Genomic DNA, 21,220 nt, shown 5'->3' with positions numbered 1-21,220 from the left:
ACCTCTTAATAGGATCTTTGCTTCTAGATTCTATTTGGAGTTTGCATCAATCCCTGCACAAGGCCAAATGTTCTTAACTGATTATAAAATTCCTCTATGTAATCTTTCTCTTCCCATCCCCAAACATAAGATATCTGGATTAGAAATGCACATCTGATCTAAAAAAAAGTCAACTTCACTCTTTCCTTACAATTTTATTAAGATCCAGAGAAACAGAATTGACTCTTGTGTCAAATCAATGGCAGAAAAATAACAGTTCTATAACTATATCATTGCATTCCCCATATTTTGAAATATTCTTTCTCTTTCAAAATGCTATTTATTCCCTCACTTTAAATTACACAAGATCCACCAGAATGCTTCCAAATAATTTGTATTTTTGCTTATAATTTAGAAACATTCTAGGCGTGACATTTAGAAATTAGTAATATGAAAATTCAAACTGAAAGTTGGACATTTCAACAATTATGTTTTAGAAATTCATAAAGTACACAGAAATTCAGTAAGCTTATATAAGATTTAAAGAGTTGTATTATCCAATTGCTTCTAATTGATGTAATTGCCAGGAATATCAGTATATTCAATATTTTGAACAGTATTTGAAACATTTACTATGCTAGCACATCTAGAAGTTATATGACAAGTTTCAATAAATATAATAAGATTAATATCCTATAAAGTAAAATTCTCTTCCAAAATGCAATTAGTTATAAGTCAATAGCAAGAAATCATTACACCAATGTATTTAGAAAGTTAACAAACTCTCCAAAACAGTTGTTATGTGAAAGAAGAATTTATAAGGTAAATCAAAAATATTTTGACTAATATAATGAAATGCACCTTCTAAACCAAAGCAGTATTTTTGTAATATTATTTGCATGCATATTACAGACATCTAATTCCTTAGATTCTAATGATTTCTTATATCTGTTCTGATGTTATCAGCCACATGTGTTTTTTCCAGTATACTTCCTCATTTTTTTTATTTCTTTCTTCTCTTCTACAATTATATTAATTTTGATAAAGTCATCTCTCTCTATGCTTATATTAATGGGAATATAGTTTGTAGCATTGTGCATGGTATAGATTTTAAGAGTGATAATAGATGTATCAGTGTTAATAAGAAAAAATACTATTTAATTAAATACTATCATTTACTAGGCACTGTAACTTTTTCTAAAATTTAAGTATAATTTGTTAATTAAATTATATTATTTTAATGTATAAGGAAATTAAGACAAATAATATAAATTGTCAATCCAAAATGACACCATATTTAATTAGAATGGTTTATGTCATGCATGGCAAGTATTTTCTACTTTTTCATCTCTTGTACAACGGGGTTTGGAATGAATGCCACAATAACATACATAGATATACTAGAAGTATTATTTATTAGGAATAATAAATAATGCAACTTTACTTCTATCTGTACTCAGAAAGACAACAGGGTCAGAAAATTCAGTGTAAGTTCTGTTTTAGTGAAGAGGTTCCAGTTTCCATTATTCTTTCTTTTTACAAAAAAAAGTTTAAGAAAGCAACTTAATTTAAAAATATACAATCTCTTGGACTTTGTGTAGTCTAGATTTAGGATGGTGATTATTTGCAGAAGTTACTTGAGAACATCAGCTGTTTTTCACTTGAACACCTGGGGACTGTGGATTATTGCAATCCATCATGTTTTGGGATGAGTAAAAAAGATGTGGGGCTTGGGATAGCAATCCCCCTTACTGAAAATAAGCTCTACTTTACTTATAATTAGAAGATATAATGCTGTTTCACAGAAGTCAACTAGCTTGCTGTCCATGCAAATAAAAATTGATTATGTTTCTAATGGAATTTGAAACCAGAAAATCAAATCATTGACACATTAGAGTTTAACCTGCAAAGTCAAAATAAAATGATCAACAGATAATAAATACCTTGCATAATTAAAAGAAGACATTGTTTTTTTTATAAATTATAGGGAAGGGGTGATCTAGGATGGTCAAGGTACATTCATTATTCAGTGACTACAGAGTCAAACTGCTTCTCAAAGCAATGAGAGAAGAACTTTGATATGTAGCTCAAATTTCCTTACTTCTTTTCACTGCTGCAAAATGAAGATATTGATAATATTGAATTTGGGGAGTTTTGTGAAAATTCAAATCACTAATGCATATAAACTTACTAATAGTTCTTGACTCACAATAAATCATTAATAAAATTTTAACTATTATGTTAATGATTTTGGGTTATTGGCTTAATATAGATACATTGCTTTGTAAATTTTTGAGTATTGTACAACCACACATACTCATTTATATACCATAACATTTTTTAACTGATATTCAGTTTTATCGAATGTCATTTTAAGCAGTGTGGTGGCACAAGTCTGTAAACTTAACTACGTGGGAGGCTGAGATAGTAATATAGAAAGCTTGAGGTCAGGATAACTCAGTGAAAACCTGTCTCAATATTTAAAAGATAAAAAGTGGTAGAACACTCCTGAGTTTAATCCCCACTATGGCAGGAGTGGGGAAGTCATTTGGGTACACTTTACTGTCTCCCTTCATCATTTTTTGTTATTTTTTCATTTACCTAGTATTGAAAGTTTAATGAGTAATCAATATTCTGATCATAGATTTTTTTACCTGTATTATATTTATTTATTTATAATACCTGGGTCATATTTATGTTACTAAACTTGATATTTAAGTTTGGATTTTTTCAACATGTACCCCTAAGTGAAATTTTCCTTTCTTAGTAGTTAAGTAATAGTAGTTAAGACTTTCTTAGGAATGAGCTAACTTTACAAAATTACATGGAAAAATGTCTCTTAATCTTCCAAAACTTTGGTGTAGTTGCAATTTTAAAAACTCAAATATTTTCTTATTAAAGGAATTATTGAGTTTTTACAAACCAAATGCTTCTGTACCAATAACCAGCAGTTTATTTTCCTTTTATTCTAAATGAAGATATTATATCTGTGTTACATATCCACTGAACTTTCCCATCATTTATCTAAATGTATAAAAACACAGTAAAACACCCGTGTAAAGTGCTTTGAATTTTACTTCTGATTATAAAATTATTTACAATTTCTTTATATTGAAATTGAATTTCTTATTCTTTGCTTCATTCTCCACATTTTTGTCAATAATTTCTCAATATTGTAGAGGCTCATTCCTAAAATCCTGAAGAGTTAAGTATGAAATTCTCTAAAGACACATTCAGGACAAACATGGCATGGCATGGAATGGTTTATGCTATGAAAGGGGCTCTGATGCCTTTCTCAGTTTCAAGGAAACATCAGACATGCACCCTTGTTGTTAACATATCATATGTTCAAGATATCTGCCTATGAATATGATGTTCTATAGTTCAATTTTATGTAGCTCAATTTTCCTTGTCTGATATTATTTGCTTGAAACCTTACACATTTGAGAAAATTATGGCATTTTGTGTGTGTGTGTGTGTGTGTGTGTGTGTGTGTGTGTGTAACCATTGGCTAAAAATCAGTGTATTGTGAAACACTTGAATTTCAAAATGCCACTCTACTAAAAAATTATACATTTGGATAGCATGTTCAGAAAATGATTGTGGATGCGTATGGGTTGACAGACAAAATTACATATTGCATATTACACACTGGGAAACAAGTTTACTCAGAAAATATTACAAGGATCCAATGCAATCTTCCATTCCCTCTGCCTGGAAGAATATATTCTCTGTGCTTTACTGCTTCTCTGCTTTCTGGACAGTGTGTTGCTAGGTTATCATACTCAAGAGCTGTTGGGTCATAACCTCATGCATGATGTTAAGAGTCTGTGGATTTAAAAAGTACCACAATGAACTGGTATATTATGAAAGTAATCAGTATAGACCATTTTCTTTTCTTCAGTAGAGGAATGCACAAAAATTAGTAATACTTAACACAATTGAGGGGAAAGATTAAGTTAAATCATGCATTATTTTGATATCAAGTCCTCTCAAATGACAAAATGCAGAAAAAAATCATGAATAGTTATGAAAATGTTGGAAAAATATTAGTAAAATCTAACCATATTTAAAATAAATATAACCAAAATCAAGCAACATACAAAAATAAATACTTTCTCACCAAATATCTTCCTGAATTTAAGAATTAATATAATTCAGTACATAAGTGGGAAAAAAATGGAAAACACATGTAATCATCTTAAAATCCAAAATTATCTTCTTAAGCAGAAAACATTAATGAAATTCAACATCTATTTCAGATAAAATGATCTGAAAACTAGGAATAGAAAGACATTTTCCCAAAATGATAAGGGACATCCACAAAAACATGGAGATAAACTCATAGAAAATGTTGAAAGACCAAACACGTCTTCCTGAATGAAGAAAATGATAAGGAATTGTGTTCTTACTACTATTCAGCAAAATACTGAAATTTCAATCCATTAAAGCAAGAAGAATGAGTAAGACACAAAGATTACAAGTCTTTAAAAATACTGTGTATTCCCAGCGCATGATTGAGTACATACAAGTCATAAAGGCACCACCAAAAGCTGCTAGAATCTGTTGTAAAATTAGCTGGGTTTTAGAGTAGAACCTATGAAAAATGAAGCCCACTTCCATAGACCACCAAAAATTATTAGAAACTGAAGTTTAAAAAAATATGTGTGAGGAACTTAAAAATATAATACGTTGGTTTAAATATAACAAAATATGTTTATGATGTGTATGCTGAGATTCATTAGGAAGACATAAATAAAAGATATGCTGTTTGCAAATTTGCTGAGAAGTAGTCTAACATCTTTATCTTCAAATTGATATGTAGTGTTAATACAACCCCATCAAAATCCTAGCAAACTATATTATCGACTTTGACAAAGTCATACAAAATTCATATAGGAATTCAAAGGACCCAGGGTAGGCAAAAAAATTGGGGGCAAAAAAAAAATCCTAAAACTCTGGAGAACCCCGTCTACCTGATTTCATAACTTAGCATATTAGCCAAGTAAAAGTCTATGGAGAGTCATACAGATCAACAGAATACAATGAAGAAAACAAAAAATAAGCCCACACCACTGTATTTTTCCATTGATTTTTCTTAGCATTTAAGTGGCAGAAAAGATATTTTTGTCATGAATAATGCAGAATCAACATAAAATCTATATAAAATAAAATTAATCTAGACCATTTGATTATATCACACCCCACAATAATTTAAAACTAATTGGAAAACCAAATGTAAAATTATTAACATTACAAAAAATAAATGTTTGTAAATATTGGAAAAAGCTTCCTCAAATGAAGAGCACACATATATGTACAAATGTACATACACAAGAATAATAAAAAACAATAAATTGGTATTTATAAAGTTTAATCATATCCCTTCCCCAAATCTCCAAAAATGAAAAGTCAAACCACACCATGTGAGAAAATATTTCAGTAAAGATTTCTAAATATGACTTATATACAAAATATATGAAAAACTCTTAACCAATAATAATAATAACAAACAACAAAAACAAGTGGACACAGTATCTAAAAAAGTTTTATGATATAAAATGAATATTTAACACAGTAATAAATTATGCTCAATATTTTCAGTTCTCACAGAAATTCAATTCAAAATTAACACATGATACACACATACTGGAAGGACTACAATTGAAAAAAAATAATATTATGAGAATGTTATGAGAATGTGGAGCAACTAGAAATCTAAAACATTGTTCATAGGACTGTAGTATAATTGTTGAGTTCTTGTAAAATGAACATGTAATTACTATAATGATTTAAAATTTTCAATGCTGGGAATTTACTTAACGGGGAAAAAGTCGACATTCAGAAAAAGACCTAAACACAATTGAACATCATTAATAGAAAAAAAAAACCCAGAAGACCATCAACATGTGACTGCATCCAATACTGTGAAACATTCGTCCAATGAAATACTTCTCCTCAAGCATGCGTTCACATGTGCATGCACACACAGAGAGAGAATGAAGAGGAAACAGACAACTGACATGTGTAGTCACTTGAGTTCATCTAAAGGCGTTATCCTGAATAAAACTGGTCAAAATGTTGTATAACTTTATTGATAATATGTCCTAGAAAAGAACAATTAACCTATAATGGTAGAAATCTGATGAGGGGTGGCCTGGGAAAGGAGTAACAAGGATGCAAGGAATGAGGAGCAGGAGGAACTCACATAGGTAGTGAGAAGTTGATTCCGTATCTGGATTTGGGGCTGTGATTATAAGGATGAATACATTTGTTAGAGTTTATCAAATAATATATATATAATTGTATTTTTTTAAATAATTGTACTTTTTAATACCAATTATACCCCAATAAAGTTCTTGAGGGGAAAAAATCACACTAAAATGTCAATAGTTCCAATCCTCCTTATTAGAAAATTAAATTATACCTGTGTAAGGAAAAAAAAAGAGATGAGGACAGCAATTCCAAATTTTGGGGAGGAAGAACATATTAAGCAATATTGCTGAACATGTAAAATCATTGAGAGAAAATACAAGATAATGTAGAGTACAGCTCTTCATACACACACACACACACACACAAAGCATATTTTTAATGTGTTTTTGATTTTTTATTCAGTAAGCAGATGCAGCTGTGTACTTTATGGTCTATGTTTTACTTTCTTTTCTGCTTATACACATTTAACCTACAAAGAAACACTTTTTACAAACCATTATTTTTCTTCTACTTTCTTTGGAAATGGAATAAAGATTTAGGAAATGTACATATACAAATATATATATATATATATATATATATATATATATATATATGCAATATGCATGTGCTTGTGTGTGTGAATGGACCTATTTAAGAACTTACAGAGCATTTTACTTTAATTAATTTGTGTCCACCTAAATTCAGGTCATAATTTCAGGGGAAAACTATAAAATACTTATATATTATGGTTATTTTTTTAGTGTAGTCCATCATTAAACTTATCGTCTCCCAAGAATATAATTTAAAGCCTTGTCAATCAAGCCATAATTAAGCATTAGCTTGCAGAACAGATGGGGATTTTCAAAATGTTTTCTTTCTTGGATATATGTGAGGGAAAATGCTGATGATGATTTTATGCACATTTCTGAATGTGCACATGTGTGCATTATAAGTACTAACTATCATTTAATTGTTATAAATATATATTTAACACAACATTTAATAAAGTAATTAAAGCACTTTCAATTCAGAATATGTAAGAGTAGCCATAATTCCTTCAGGCAACACCCAAAAATCAGTGTCATTGTTTGGGATAAAATAGGTAGCACATGTTATGATTACAATGGTTACTATTTCACTTTTTATAGGCCTGAGAATGTTTTCCAGAACTCTAGAACAAACATCATGGGAGGTACGCTGATGAGAATTAAACACCAATGAGTACTTCATTCTTAATGAACTTATGGAAAGATCCTGTTCACTGCTTTAGGTTTCTACTGATCCTTTAGCTATGTACTATGCCACAGGAAGAACAAATAATTTGTGGTAAGAAACTCTATGTTTAATTTTTAAAATCTACTGGCAGTGTGGCATTGGCATATTCATTAGCTGAGTCTGTTGTTTCATCTGAGAAATGAGGACAATAAATTCTCATCCTTTCATGAAAATGAAAATGAAATTATATTTTTTTAGAATTGCAAGGCCCTATTCAGTTGTAAACAACATGAACCAAATCATATGTATATTTATACACTCATTTTTGTTTATAACAGAAAATTCTCCTGATGGTTTATTTTTTTACATGCAAATTAAACCACTAAAAGTTTACATAAATTAACCACCTCTCAACAATACTTAGAATGTGATCAACCTTTATTTATTCCACCTCTACCAAGTTGCAGATAATATAACATTAATATTTTAGCATTGTATTGAATTCAAATTTAAGAAAGACATTTATAGAGGGTGTGTTATGGGGCCATATTTCTATTTAATACATTCACATTAGGATGAAAATAAATGTCATTGATAAAACAAAAATTGTATGGTTTTTAAAAAATCCATATTATATGAATTAATTCTTTAAATTTCATGCTTCAAGGCAATGCCTCTCTATGATTATTATTATTATTATTATTATTATTTTCATATATAAACAAGGACAGAACACAACTCACTAGAGAGTTGGAAGGTATAAAATTTAATGCTCTGTGTTTTGGAAAGAATAGCCTCACAAGAAAAAATCAACTATTCATAGAAAAGTGAAGAGAAAATCACAAACCCAAGGTGAGAATTAAAACTATTCTGCCCCCTCATCCTTCCTTCTAAAATTCCAACTATGGACTTCCACTTCTTTGCAACCTGAAGTTGAATCACATAGAGGAAAATTCTTACTTGTCTCAAAGCATTATTTAGGGTCGGCCTGATAGATGACTTCACATTGCCTAAAATGCTATGACACTTGATTGTTGGGTGAATATCAAGAGAGACATTAATTATATAACTTAAGCCTGTATTTTTCATGATTCCACTTATGTTTGATTGTGCTTAAGACAGTGAAAAACAAGTAATGTTACCTCTCGGAGGTTTCTTCCTTGTGATCCCAAACAAGTCTGTGGTTTTATTCTGGCTTTGATTTCTGTTGTTTTTTTTTTTTTTTTCTAGACTGACTTATGCTGTTTTTTTTCTCCCTTTTTCTCCCTTCCTTCTCTCCTTCTTACTGAAGGCTCTTAAATTTTTTTGTGAGGATTTATTTGGTTTCTTTTACATTTTATTTAAAACTATCGAAGTAGTAGGAAAGTTGGAAATCTTTAGGATGATATTCACCTTACTTCCCCCAATGTTAAAATCCAATTCAAACATAGTGCTAATAGGATAAAGCAAATTAGTATAACATTATCAATTACATAGCAAATATTTTTAAAAGTTTTACCACTTTTCCTTATAATATTGTTTTTTTCCTTCAAGATCCTAATTAGCACCCCATATTTTGATTATCTGTTATTCCTTTTAATCTCTCGTAGGATGTACCAATTCCGTATTAAAAAAAAAATTACCTCCATTTATATCTGTCCAATCTTTCCACATGATTGGAATGAAGTTAGGAATTTGGGGTAAGAAGAGAACAACAATGATTTTTGTCCATGATCTTTCATTTGTAACTAATATCTTAAAGGGAAATTCTGAAACTAGGGAAATCCTGTTTCATTTAAAACTTTCAACTCTGTATTCTTCTTGACTTCAGTAATACTGTAGGTTTAGTATTTTATTCAGGGCATATTCTTTCTGTAATTTTAATGAAATTTTGCAATGGAGAAGTATACATGTGAGCTTCAATTTAATATTTGAACTGGCAGGGAAGATCTTAATCTTTTATTAATGCTTTAACATTGATGGTAATGAGCAAAGGTATAAAAGACATCAGTGTATGAATTAAAGAGACTTCCTACAGAATACTGTTTTTCTTTTTTATGACAATGGAAATTTCTAAAAATTAATGATATATTGAGCTTTTGGATAGTAAAATTAATTTGGTTTGAAATAAATAAAAATTGAAGAATTTTACAATCAATAAGGACTGGACAGTTATACTTCTAATTACAATAAACATTTGTCTGCCTAGGTAGCACAGTATAACTGAGAATATAATAATTAGAAATTCTCAGTAATCCTAGAGAAAAATAAAAATAAGGAGAAAAAAACAATACTTCAAACATTAATGTGTATACAAAATAGAGCACAAAATAGTTCATCTCCTGATGGGTTACATTGTTATTGCATATTATAGATATTTCATATGAGGCATTAATTACTTTTAAAGAGAGAAAATTATTTTTAAAATAGTTTCATATTAACCTGCAAATATGAATTCCCTAAAATCAGGAAAAAAATGCATAACACTATAAATATGTTATATGAATAGCTCTGCATATTTCTCTCATTGTGATCTTCTTATATGCATAGGTACATAAACACATATATATTTTTACACACACATATCTGCTGGTACGGACTCCCCCTGGCCCCCGGGGCTTGGGCCCAGCCCTGGTTTCTTGTTGTGCACGTCAAAGAGGCCAGCTCACAAGGCCTTGAAGGAGCTCACAAGGCCTTGAAGGATTTGTGGTGTCTGTTTTCATATTATTCAGCCTATAATAGTCATGTGGGAATGTCCTGACCTGCTTGGGTCTGATAAGGTTCCTGGTTGAAGGCTCATTATGAGTCGACATGAACCACCTGTTTTCCCTCCCCCTTTGCTCCCGCCTACTAGTAACTTTCCATGCCTTTTGCAAAAAATATATAAGTATGTGCTGAGCTAATAAAGAGAGATTCCCCCTGGATGAAGGACCTCGGACTCCTGTGTCTTTTTTAACCCCGACGTCTCCCGCCGACTCGGTCCATTTTCCGGACGCGGCACATATCTACATATATTTGTGTGTGTGTATATATATATATATATATATATATATATATATATATATATACAGGTATATACTTGTATATACATATATATGGGTTTATTTACATATGCTTTATTTTAAAAAATAAGATATAAGTAAATAAACCTATATATAAATGTATATACAAATATATACCTTTGTATATACATTTATATATAGGTTTATTTACTTATATCTTATTTTAAAAACTAAAATTGATGCTTACCAATTATTATTTGAAAACAAAAAATCATATCAAGTTGCTTTATACATTGAAATCTTTACCACTAGCTTTCACTTTTTCTTACATGTTATTAATATTTATTGCTATATCATATAAATTGGCAGGTAAATGTTTCTTGTCCTCAATTTCTGGTTAGTTTATTGTTGTTTGTTTTATCTTCAGTTATGTTTTGTCCTCATTATATAAAAAAAATTAAGGGGGAGTACTGAGGATTAAACCCAAGGCCTTATGTATACCAGGCAAGTGCTCTACCATATATTTGTAATTCTTATTAGCCATTAGATAAATTATTTTTTGTATTAATCTTCATGGAGGCTTTATTAGTTGATTAGCTATTTCATGTTGGTAAATGTTGGAAGGAAACTCTTTAATAAAATTTTTGTTTTTTTCTTTTACACTTTTCTATAGATATGAAATTTTCTGTGAAAATCACAATGACACTGAGGTTGCAAGCAGCTTCTTTTGGGAGTATTTGTATTTTAGAATTTATCCTGATCTTTTTATGTTTACTAAGTAAACTAGACAGTTTTATTTCTAATTACAATCAACATTTGTCTGCCTAGGTAGCACAATATAACTGAGCATATAATAATTAGAAATTCTCAATAAATATTAGGTGTACCTTTATAAACATTTCAACTTAATAATTACTTATTAAAATCAAATTAATTGCCATGCAGAGTGCTGTAGGTCTGTAGTTCCAACTACTTGGGAGGCAGAAGGATCACAAGTTCCAGGCCAGCCTGGGCAACTTAGTGAGATCTGTCTCAAAACAACAACAACAAAATGCTGCAGATGTAGCTCAGTGGTAGAGCTCCTCGGGGATCAAACCCCAATACTGAAAAAAACCCTTGAGAATATAAAATTAATTTTCAACAGAGTATGCTTTTATGTTTTAAAAATTGAATTTGATAAAGTGATAAAAACATTAGAAAATTTCTCTAATGTTATTTTGGCAAGACTTTGAGAAACACGGTAGACCTGTTTTTCGAGTGACTTTTTGCCTGTTTTAGGAATGAGATGACAAAAATAAAGCTATTTACATCTGACAAAAGTAGTATCATGCAAGGGGTTTCAAATCATCAGTCTTTCCAAAGCTAAGTATGAATACATTTCAGAACAAAATAAATATAAAAATAGTGTATGTAGGGGTTAAATATCTAGTATTATATAGTAGACAAGAATTTTATTTATTTATTTTTTTTATTGTTGGTTGTTCAAAACATTAAATAGTTCTTGACATATCATATTTCACATTTTGATTCAAGTGGGTTATGAACTCCCATAGAGGAGTTCATAGTAGAGGATAGGAAAGGCAGCAGAATACAACAGACACTAGTATGGCAATATGTAAATCAATGGAAGTGTAACTGATGTGATTCTGCAATCTGTATACGGGGTAAAAATGGGAGTTCATTAAAGACAAGAATTTTAAAACTGGGGAGTCAAAAATAGTTTAAGAAGGCAAGGGCATAGTAGAATTTGTAGTATATTTAAGCAGGAAATAAAAATCGTGTTTTGGGTATTTTCCTTTTGCCATAGCAACAAAATCAAGTTATATATTTTTATTTAAAATGTCTAATAAAATGCTTTATAATTTATAAAATAATTTCCATTTAAATATAAATATATTATACAGAATAAATTTACTAAATTTGCAGAGACACAAATTACTCTGGCTCTTTTGTGAAAACTACAAATTCAATGTTATATATTTAAAACTAAGTCTTATCTAACTATATATGATTGTGCTCAAGATTTTTCTCTAAGCACAATCATATGTACTTAGATGGCCAATTTTCTTTGAAATTGTGATTTTTAAAATGCTACTTGCATGAAATCAAACAATCAAACACCTAAAAGGAAGTTCATATACTACAATAGTGATCACCCCTGTCTTTGGCCAGCTCAATCTTTCCCTTAAGTAATTTAAAGCATTGTTACTGTGAAATGTCTTCTTTCTTTGCAGCTGCATTATTGTCTTTACTTAGTGTCAGATAGAGTCTTTCATCAACACTAAAAGCCTTAGAGGATGCATCTTAAAATAATTTAATGAATTATTGTTGAACATTAAGTGACTTTTTTAGATCTGCCACATGCAATATTTTTAAACTAAATCTCATTGGCCTCATTCACTTTGATTCTATTTTGAACCAGAAATGTACTCTCAAAATAGTATATAAATCTGTGTTTTAGGCCACATTAGGTCTTGAACCTATTTATGACATGAAAAGTCTAAAGGTTACAAAAGTTTGATTTAAAAAAATAACTTGTAAATTTTAAGATTTTTTCTGTAATTTCAAAGAGGTAATATAACAGTGACAAGTTTTCTTTGTTCTTTGCTTTATGAAGATGTTCCATTTTATTATCAGCCTGCAGGCCATAATTTGCCAACTCCTATCTTGGAGAGCAGACACTGGGAATCCATTTTTATTTAGATGGGTGTCTGATTGAAACAGTTTCTATGGTCATTTTTAAATAGTTTTTAGTTGTAGATGGACACAATGCCTTTATTTTATTTGTTTATTTATATATGGTGCTGAGGATTGAACCCAGGGCCTCACATGTGGGAGGCAACCACTGAGCCACAAACTGCAGTCCCTTCTGCAGTCATTTTAAGACAGAAGTGATGTTGGTGAGTTAAATAAAATGTATATACATACAATTTCATTTTTTCTGGTTTTATACTTATAGCATAAAATTAATTTCAATCTATCTTCATCTGTACTTCTCTCATTATGGAGAAGACTATCAATAAATATTTGAAAAAAATATATTTCTTATGTATATTCTGATGAGTTCCTTGGTCTGGCCCATGTATTGAGTGTATGATGTTTTTCTAGAATTGACTACTAAGTGTTTCACAGGTACCAAGAATCTTGGTAACTACATTCTGTTTTTGTAATCCTCAAATAAATGAATGAGTTAGGTATTATCATTACCTTTCTCAAGAAGAAAGTGGCTGCTTCAATGCTGCATAGTTATTAAATATTAAATTTATTATCAGATTTAGCATTTTATATTTTGTCTTTTGGTTCATAGAAAAAATATTGCTTTTGCCTTTCTTTCCTTGCACAGAACAAAAATGTTTCTAAATAACTTGGGGAGTCATAGTCATCATAACTTTTTTCAACCAGTGGTTTTAGTCATTCCATGTGGTAGCAGAAAAGATGGTTATTCATAAAGGAAATGAAAGCCACTCACATTTCTTTATTTAGGAGAATTTTAAAACAGTTTTCTAAAAGAAAAAAGTATTTTGAGAAAAATATTATTATACCTATTTTGGGGGAAAATTTTATGCTCTAAGAATCAGACAATCAGATCATATGGACAAATCTTTTCTGACTAACGAAGTGAAATATGACCAGCAACAGATAAAAATGATTTCTGTGTAAAGTAGTATAATTTAACTTGTAATTATACAAATTAAATTTGGGGATAGATAAGAGTTATGCAGATGCAGATAAAAATGACAAAAAATTTCAGAGTTGGACTGAAACACAAAATTGAGTAGATATGGTGCTCTATTTAGCATAAGTAGTATGAGGTATTTGACATGTATTTTGTAGAAACAAGAAATGTATTATAATAAGAGCTAGGGCAAAATTAAGGAAGGTCTTATAAATAAAAGGTCAGATTGCATGCACTACATAAATGTAATTTTTGAAGCAGAGGGATAATATCTGGCAAAAGAAAGCTGAATAAAAAGGATGGATGAGGGAGAAAGGAAATTTAATATCCCTTATAGTAAGTAAAAAACAATAGTTAAGCTATGAAGCCAACATAGATGCCCTTTGATAGATTAATGGATAAAGAAAATGTGGTGTGTGTGACAACAAATAAATTATATGTGTGTATATATATATATATATGCACACACACATATACATGCATATATATTGCATATATAAATATATATATATATATACATATATATATATATATATATATATATATACATACACACACACACACACAATGAAGTATTACTTAGCTATTAAGAACGACTTTCTGATTCATTGCATGGAGTTCATTCCTTAAAAAAAGAAAAAACCAACAAATAAATGATCTCATACTTCATCTCAAAATCCTAGAAAAAGAAGAGCAAAACAACAGCAAAAGAAGTAGAAGGCAAGAAATAATTAAAATCAGAGCCGAAATTAATGAAATCGAAACAAAAGAAACAATTGAAAAAATTGATAAAACTAAAAGTTGGTTCTTTGAAAAAATAAATAAGATCGACAGACCCTTAGCCATGCTAACGAAGAGGAGAGAGAACTCAAATTACTAGCATACAGGATGAAAAAGGCAATATCACAACAGACACTTCAGAAATACAGAAGATAATCAGAAATTATTTTGAATCCTTATACTCCAATAAGATAGAAGATAGTGAAGGCATCGATAAATTTCTTAAGTCATATGATCTGCCCAGATTGAGACAGGAGGATATAGACAACCTAAACAGACCAATATCAATTGAGGAAATAGAAGAAACCATCAAAATATTACCAACTAAGAAAATCCCAGGACCGGATGGGTATACAGCAGAGTTTTAAAAAACCTTTAAAGAGGAACTAATACCAATACTTTTCAAGCTATTTCAGGAAATAGAAAAAGAGGGAGAACTTCCAAATTCATTCTATGAGGCCAACATCACCCTGATTCCTAAACCAGACAAAGACACTTCAAAGAAAGAAAACTACAGACCTATATCTCTAATGAACCTAGACGCAAAAATCCTCAATAAAATTCTGGCGAATTGGATACAAAATCATATCAAAAAAATCGTACACCATGATCAAGTAGGATTCATCACTGGGATGCAAGGCTGGTTCAATATACGGAAATCAATAAATGTTATTCACCACATCAATAGACTTAAAAATAAGAACCACATGATCATCTCGATAGATGCGGAAAAAGCATTCGAAAAAGTACAGCATCCCTTTATATTCAAAACTCTCGAAAAAATAGGGATAACAGGAACATACCTCAACATTGTAAAAGCAATCTACGCTAAGCCCCAGGCTAGCATCATTCTGAATGGAGAAAAATTGAAGGCATTCCCTCTAAAATCTGGAACATGACAGGGATGCCCTCTCTCACCACTTCTGTTCAACATAGTTCTCGAAACACTGGCCAGAGCAATTAGACAGATGAAAGAAATTAAAGGCATAAAAATAGGAAAAGAATAATTTAAATTATCACTATTTGCAGATGACATGATTCTATACCTAGCAGACCCAAAAGGGTCTACAAAGAAACTACTAGAGCTAATAAATGAATTCAGCAAAGTGGCAGGATATAAAATCAACACGCATAAATCAAAGGCATTCCTGTATATCAGCGACAAATCCTCTGAAATGGAAATGAGGACAACCACTCCATTCACAATATCCTCAAAAATAATAAAATACTTGGTAATCAACCTAACAAAAGAGGTAAAAGACTTATACAATGAAAACTACAGAACCCTAAAGAGAGAAATTGAAGAAGATCTTAGAAGATGGAAAAATATACCCTGTTCATGGATGGGCAGAACTAACATCATCAAAATGGTGATATTAACAAAAGTTCTCTATAGGTTTAATGCAATGCCAATCAAAATCCCAATGGCATTTCTTGTAGAAATAGAGAAAGCAATCATGAAATTCATATGGAAAAATAAAAGACCCAGAATAGCAAAAACAATGCTAAGCAGGAAGTGTGAATCAGGTGGTATAGCGATACCAGAGTTCAAACTATACTACAGAGCAATAGTAACAAAAACAGCATGGTATTGGTACCAAAACAGGCGGGTGGACCAATGGTACAGAATAGAGGACACAGAAACCAACCCACAAAACTACAACTTTCTTATATTTGATAAAGGGGCTAAAAGCATGCAATGGAGGAAGGATAGCATCTTCAACAAATGGTGTTGGGAAAACTGGAAATCCATATGCAACAAAATGAAACTGAATCCCTTTCTCTCGCCATGCACAAAAGTTAACTCAAAATGGATCAAGGAGCTTGATATCAAACCAGAGACAAGGCATCTGATAGAAGAAAAAGTTGGCTACGACCTACATACTGTGGGGTCGGGCTCCAAATTCCTCAATAGGACACCCATAGCACAAGAATTAATATCTAGAATCAACAAATGGGACTTGCTCAAACTAAAAAGTTTTTTTTCTCAGCAAAAGAAACAATAAGAGAGGTAAATAGGGAGCCTACATCATGGGAACAAATCTTTACTCCTCACACTTCAGATAGAGCCCTAATATCCAGAGTATATAAAGAACTCAAAAAATTAGACAATAAGATAACAAATAACCCAATCAACAAATGGGCCAAGGACCTAAACAGACACTTCTCAGAGGAGGACATACAATCAATCAACAAGTACATGAAAAAATGCTCACCATCGCTAGCAGTCAGAGAAATGCAAATCAAAACCACCCTAAGATATCATCTCACTCCAGTAAGATTGGCAGCCATTATGAAGTCAAACAACAACAAGTGCTGGCAAGGATGTGGGGAAAAGGGTACACTTGTACATTGTTGGTGGGACTGCAAATTGGTGCAGCCAATTTGGAAAGCAGTATGGAGATTTCTTGGAAAGCTGGGAATGGAACCACCATTTGACCCAGCTATTCCCCTTCTGGGTCTATTCCCTAAAGACCTAATAAGAGCATGCTACAGGGACACTGCTACATCGATGTTCATAGCAATACAATTCACAATAGCAAGACTGTGGAAGCAACCTAGATGCCCTTCAATAGACGAATGGGTAAAAAAAAAATGTGGCATTTATACACAATGGAGTATTACTCTGCATTAAAAAATGACAAAATTATAGAATTTGGAGGGAAATGGATGGCATTAGAGCAGATTATGCTAAGTGAAGCTAGCCAATCCATAAAAAACAAATGCCAAATGTCTTCTTTGATATAAGGAGAGTAACTAAGAACAGAGTAGGGAAGAAGAGCATGAGAAGATGACTAACATTAAACAGGGATGAGAGGTGGGAGGGTCAGGGAGAGAGAAGGGAAATTGCTTGGAAATGGAAGGAGACCCTCAGGGTTACACAAAATTACATACAAGAGGAAGTGAGGGGAAAGGGAAAAATAATACAAGGGGGAGAAATGAATTACAGTAGAGGGGGTAGAGAGAGATGGGAGGGGAGGGGAGGGGAGGGGGGATAGTAGAGGATAGGAAAGGCAGCAGAATACAACAGACATGAGTATGTCAATATGTAAATCAGTGGAAGAGTAACTGATGTGACTCTGCAATCTGTATACGGGGTAAAAATGGGAGTTCATAACCCACTTGAATCAAAGTGTGAAATATGATATATCAAGAACTATGTAATGTTTTGAACAACCAATAAAAAAAAAAGAACGACTTTCTGATATTTGTCAGTAAGTGGATGGAGGGATATAGAGAATATCCTGCTAAGTGAATTAAGCCAGTCCTAAAATGCCAAAGTTGGATGTTTTCACTGATACATATGGAAGGTAAACCACAATAAAGGGAGGAGGGGAAGAATAGAAATTCAGTAAATTAGACAAAGGGGAAATGAAGGGAAAGAGAGAGAGGAAAAGAAAAGACAGTGGAATGAATCTGACATAATTGTTTCTATGTATATATATGAATAAACATATATACATCCACAAGACTGGGATCCTAATTAGAATATGATAGATTCCATGCTTGTATAGTTATATCACAAGGTATTCTACTGTCATATATAACTAAAAAGAACTAAATAATAATATTTATAGATTGATATCCAAAGAATCTAAGAAAAGATGAATCATCTACCCTTTTCCTTAAAAAAATCAAAGAAGTAGAAGACATAGGGTGAGATAGTATATATATGCAAATTGTGCCAAGCTTTCAACAAATAAATTATCCTCAGGGTATTAAATCAGAGCAAGTATTGGAAGTTTCTCAGCATCTTTCTCAAAGCTAGATTTATCTCTTATGCTAAATCTGTCCACATATGCACATAGAACCACAATTTTGAACACAGAAGCAAAAATCTTCTATAATATACTCTTCAGATTGAATATGGCAAAGGATTAAGAAAACAATAGACATGTATTCAGCAGATAGCTGAGCTGGAAGAAACAGAAGTGTGAAGTTGGTGTACCATTAAGTTTCAGAATATCCTGGACTTGTGCTGCTTTGTTGATAGAAGAAAGGGCAAGTGTCACTCAACACTATTAGCCAGTTTAACAACTGGTCAATTAAGTGGAAGTCTACTAAAACAGATTTACTTTGCTACATGAGTATGTGTATGTGGCATAGGGTGAGAGAAGGGTAACAGACAGTAGGAAGAATTCATATTGTATAAAGCATTGTGTACCTTTTTAACTCAATATTTTGGGCCTATTCTTATAATAGAGATCATTTGGAACAACTGAAAAAAAAATCATTTCAACAAGAATCTTCTCAAAGCAGATGAGCAGATTCTAAGGGTTCAAAATGGTGTATGTTGAGGGTTTTTTAAATAATATTTTTATATGAGAAAATCGGTGGTACTTGCTAATTAATAAAATTTTACTAAATATGGTAAGAAAAAGCAAATCGTTAACTGTCAGTAGTTTGGACTCGATTCTATGAAGTGCAAACTTGAAAGAAAGAAAGAAAGAAAGAAAGAAAGAAAGAGAGAGAGAGAGAGAGAGAGAGAGAGAAAGAAAGAAAGAAAGAAAGAAAGAAAGTCCAAGAGTCACATTGAAATAAAATAATATCATTTGATAACATTCTCAAACTTTAAATATAAGAAACCGAAACAAGTTAATACAATGAAAAGACATGGTTACAGCTCTGGCATTGCTCTGCTGTGTGATTTGATAGGGCAAGAAATATAATTAAAGAGCAGTTTCCTCTGCTATACAATGTAGATGACATAATTTGGATATGATAGTGCTTGCTGACATAATTAGAACAAATACAATGTATAGTACTTAGCACAACAGCTGGCTATTACACGGATTTAATAAAAACCATTATCATTATGAACACTAAAATAAGACTTAATGGGAGTTGGGGGTGTTTCTTCTCAGTGAAGGAATATGCACTTCACAGGTGCAAGGTTCTGGCTTTGATCCCCAGCATCAAAATAAAAAAAAATAAAAATAAAATATTAAGACCCATTTTCTGCAATAAATGGAAGAAAGACTGAGTTATAATTCACAGGAATTTCAAGGAGATCTTGTTTGTGGCTGGGGTAGTAAAATAGAGTTTGTACATGGTTTGAATAAATGTTCTCCACTCAAGCAGGGATAGAATAAAACTTGTAAGAAATCATAGTTTCTACTACAATAATAGTTTGGTGTTCTTTATATTTATTAGCTTTCAAATGTCATTATATTGCATTTGATTTTGCCTTGTATTATATTTCCCCAGTAGTACTAATAATCAGATACAACACAACCAATTTAAACTCACTGATAAAACAGATCATATTACACCATTTGGGACTTGCACCAAACTCTGTAATTCTGCTTGCCCATGAAGAATGTATTCATGAGAATTTCTTCAGCCATTATCCAAATTACAAATCAGAAGTTAACTTTCATATAAACATGGTTTGAAAACAGGTGGTGTTTTGATTATTTGCATCTGAACATTCTAATGAAGCCATGAGAAATGAATAGATGGTAATTTATTGAAAGAAATAAAAAGGAAATTTTTAGCTGATACCTCAGGGTGAGAAGAATGCCTCATGAAATCACCAAGTATGAAATTTAAATCCTCCTGCTGAGTTAAATATGCCTTGACAATGTCAATGAACTTGGAGAAAAATGACAAATTACTATTATATGCTCAAGTTTCTAAAAGTCATGCTGTTAACTATTGTAAATATTGCAGGATACTTCTAAAAAGTATGTTTTATATTTAACCTCATTTTTAGAGCAAAATATTTTCCTTTCACATTGCCATAAACTACAGCTGAGTTTAGAAAATACATGATACAGATTTATGTTTTCCTCTCAAAAAAAGAAAATGACAGTATATAACAGTGTTCTGACTTAAAATTTTATTTTATATTTTTAATCTTAGTTATTATCTACAAAAATGTAAACTTGCTTATCCTCCTATGCCTACACTATGTATGCTAACTTGGTGAAAGTGCTTTCACTCTTTTTGCTGAACATGCAGTTATAGAGTTCAGTAAAAGTGGAAATGATACAATTATATAAGAAAGTTCTTTTTCCTATTGAAAATAAAACTACCACAAGAACGTAAAAAATTGACATATAACATTAAAAATGAAAAAACATATATTATAATTATAATTATCACACCAAAGCAAATGTCTTAAAATTCTGAAGCCTTGAGAAATCATTTCTATTTTAAACTTAAAATTATTTTGGTTAGCATGATGCTATGAAAACTAAAAGAACATCAGATCTGTAATATATAGATTGATAATGATTTATTATCTATTAGCTTTTACAAGAAAGAAATAGAAAAGACACTGAATTTTTAGGTTGCATACATGTATTTTAATGACAAAAAATTTTGACATGATCAAAATTTTGAATGCTGTTGTTATTTCTGATTCCTAAGATAGAAAATTTGGTAT

General features: G+C 31.1%; 1 long non-coding RNA gene across 1 annotated transcript in view; it reads left to right on the top strand.

The window, feature by feature from the left end:
• LOC308646678 overlaps window positions 1–10,300 on the top strand; it is a 1,527,418-nt gene extending 1,517,118 nt beyond the window's left edge. Inside the window, exon 3 of the long non-coding RNA XR_014021448.1 lies at window positions 10,226–10,300. This is a non-coding gene — a long non-coding RNA (uncharacterized lncRNA). The remainder of the gene's footprint in view (window positions 1–10,225) is intronic.
• Window positions 10,301–21,220: the final 10,920 nt, after the last annotated feature.

This window comes from Spermophilus citellus (assembly GCF_964194105.1).
Source record: "Spermophilus citellus genome assembly, chromosome: 4".
Taxonomy (NCBI): domain Eukaryota; kingdom Metazoa; phylum Chordata; class Mammalia; order Rodentia; family Sciuridae; genus Spermophilus; species Spermophilus citellus.
The sequence above is the reverse complement of the archived record's forward strand: the minus strand, read 5'-3'. Positions and strand labels throughout refer to the sequence as shown.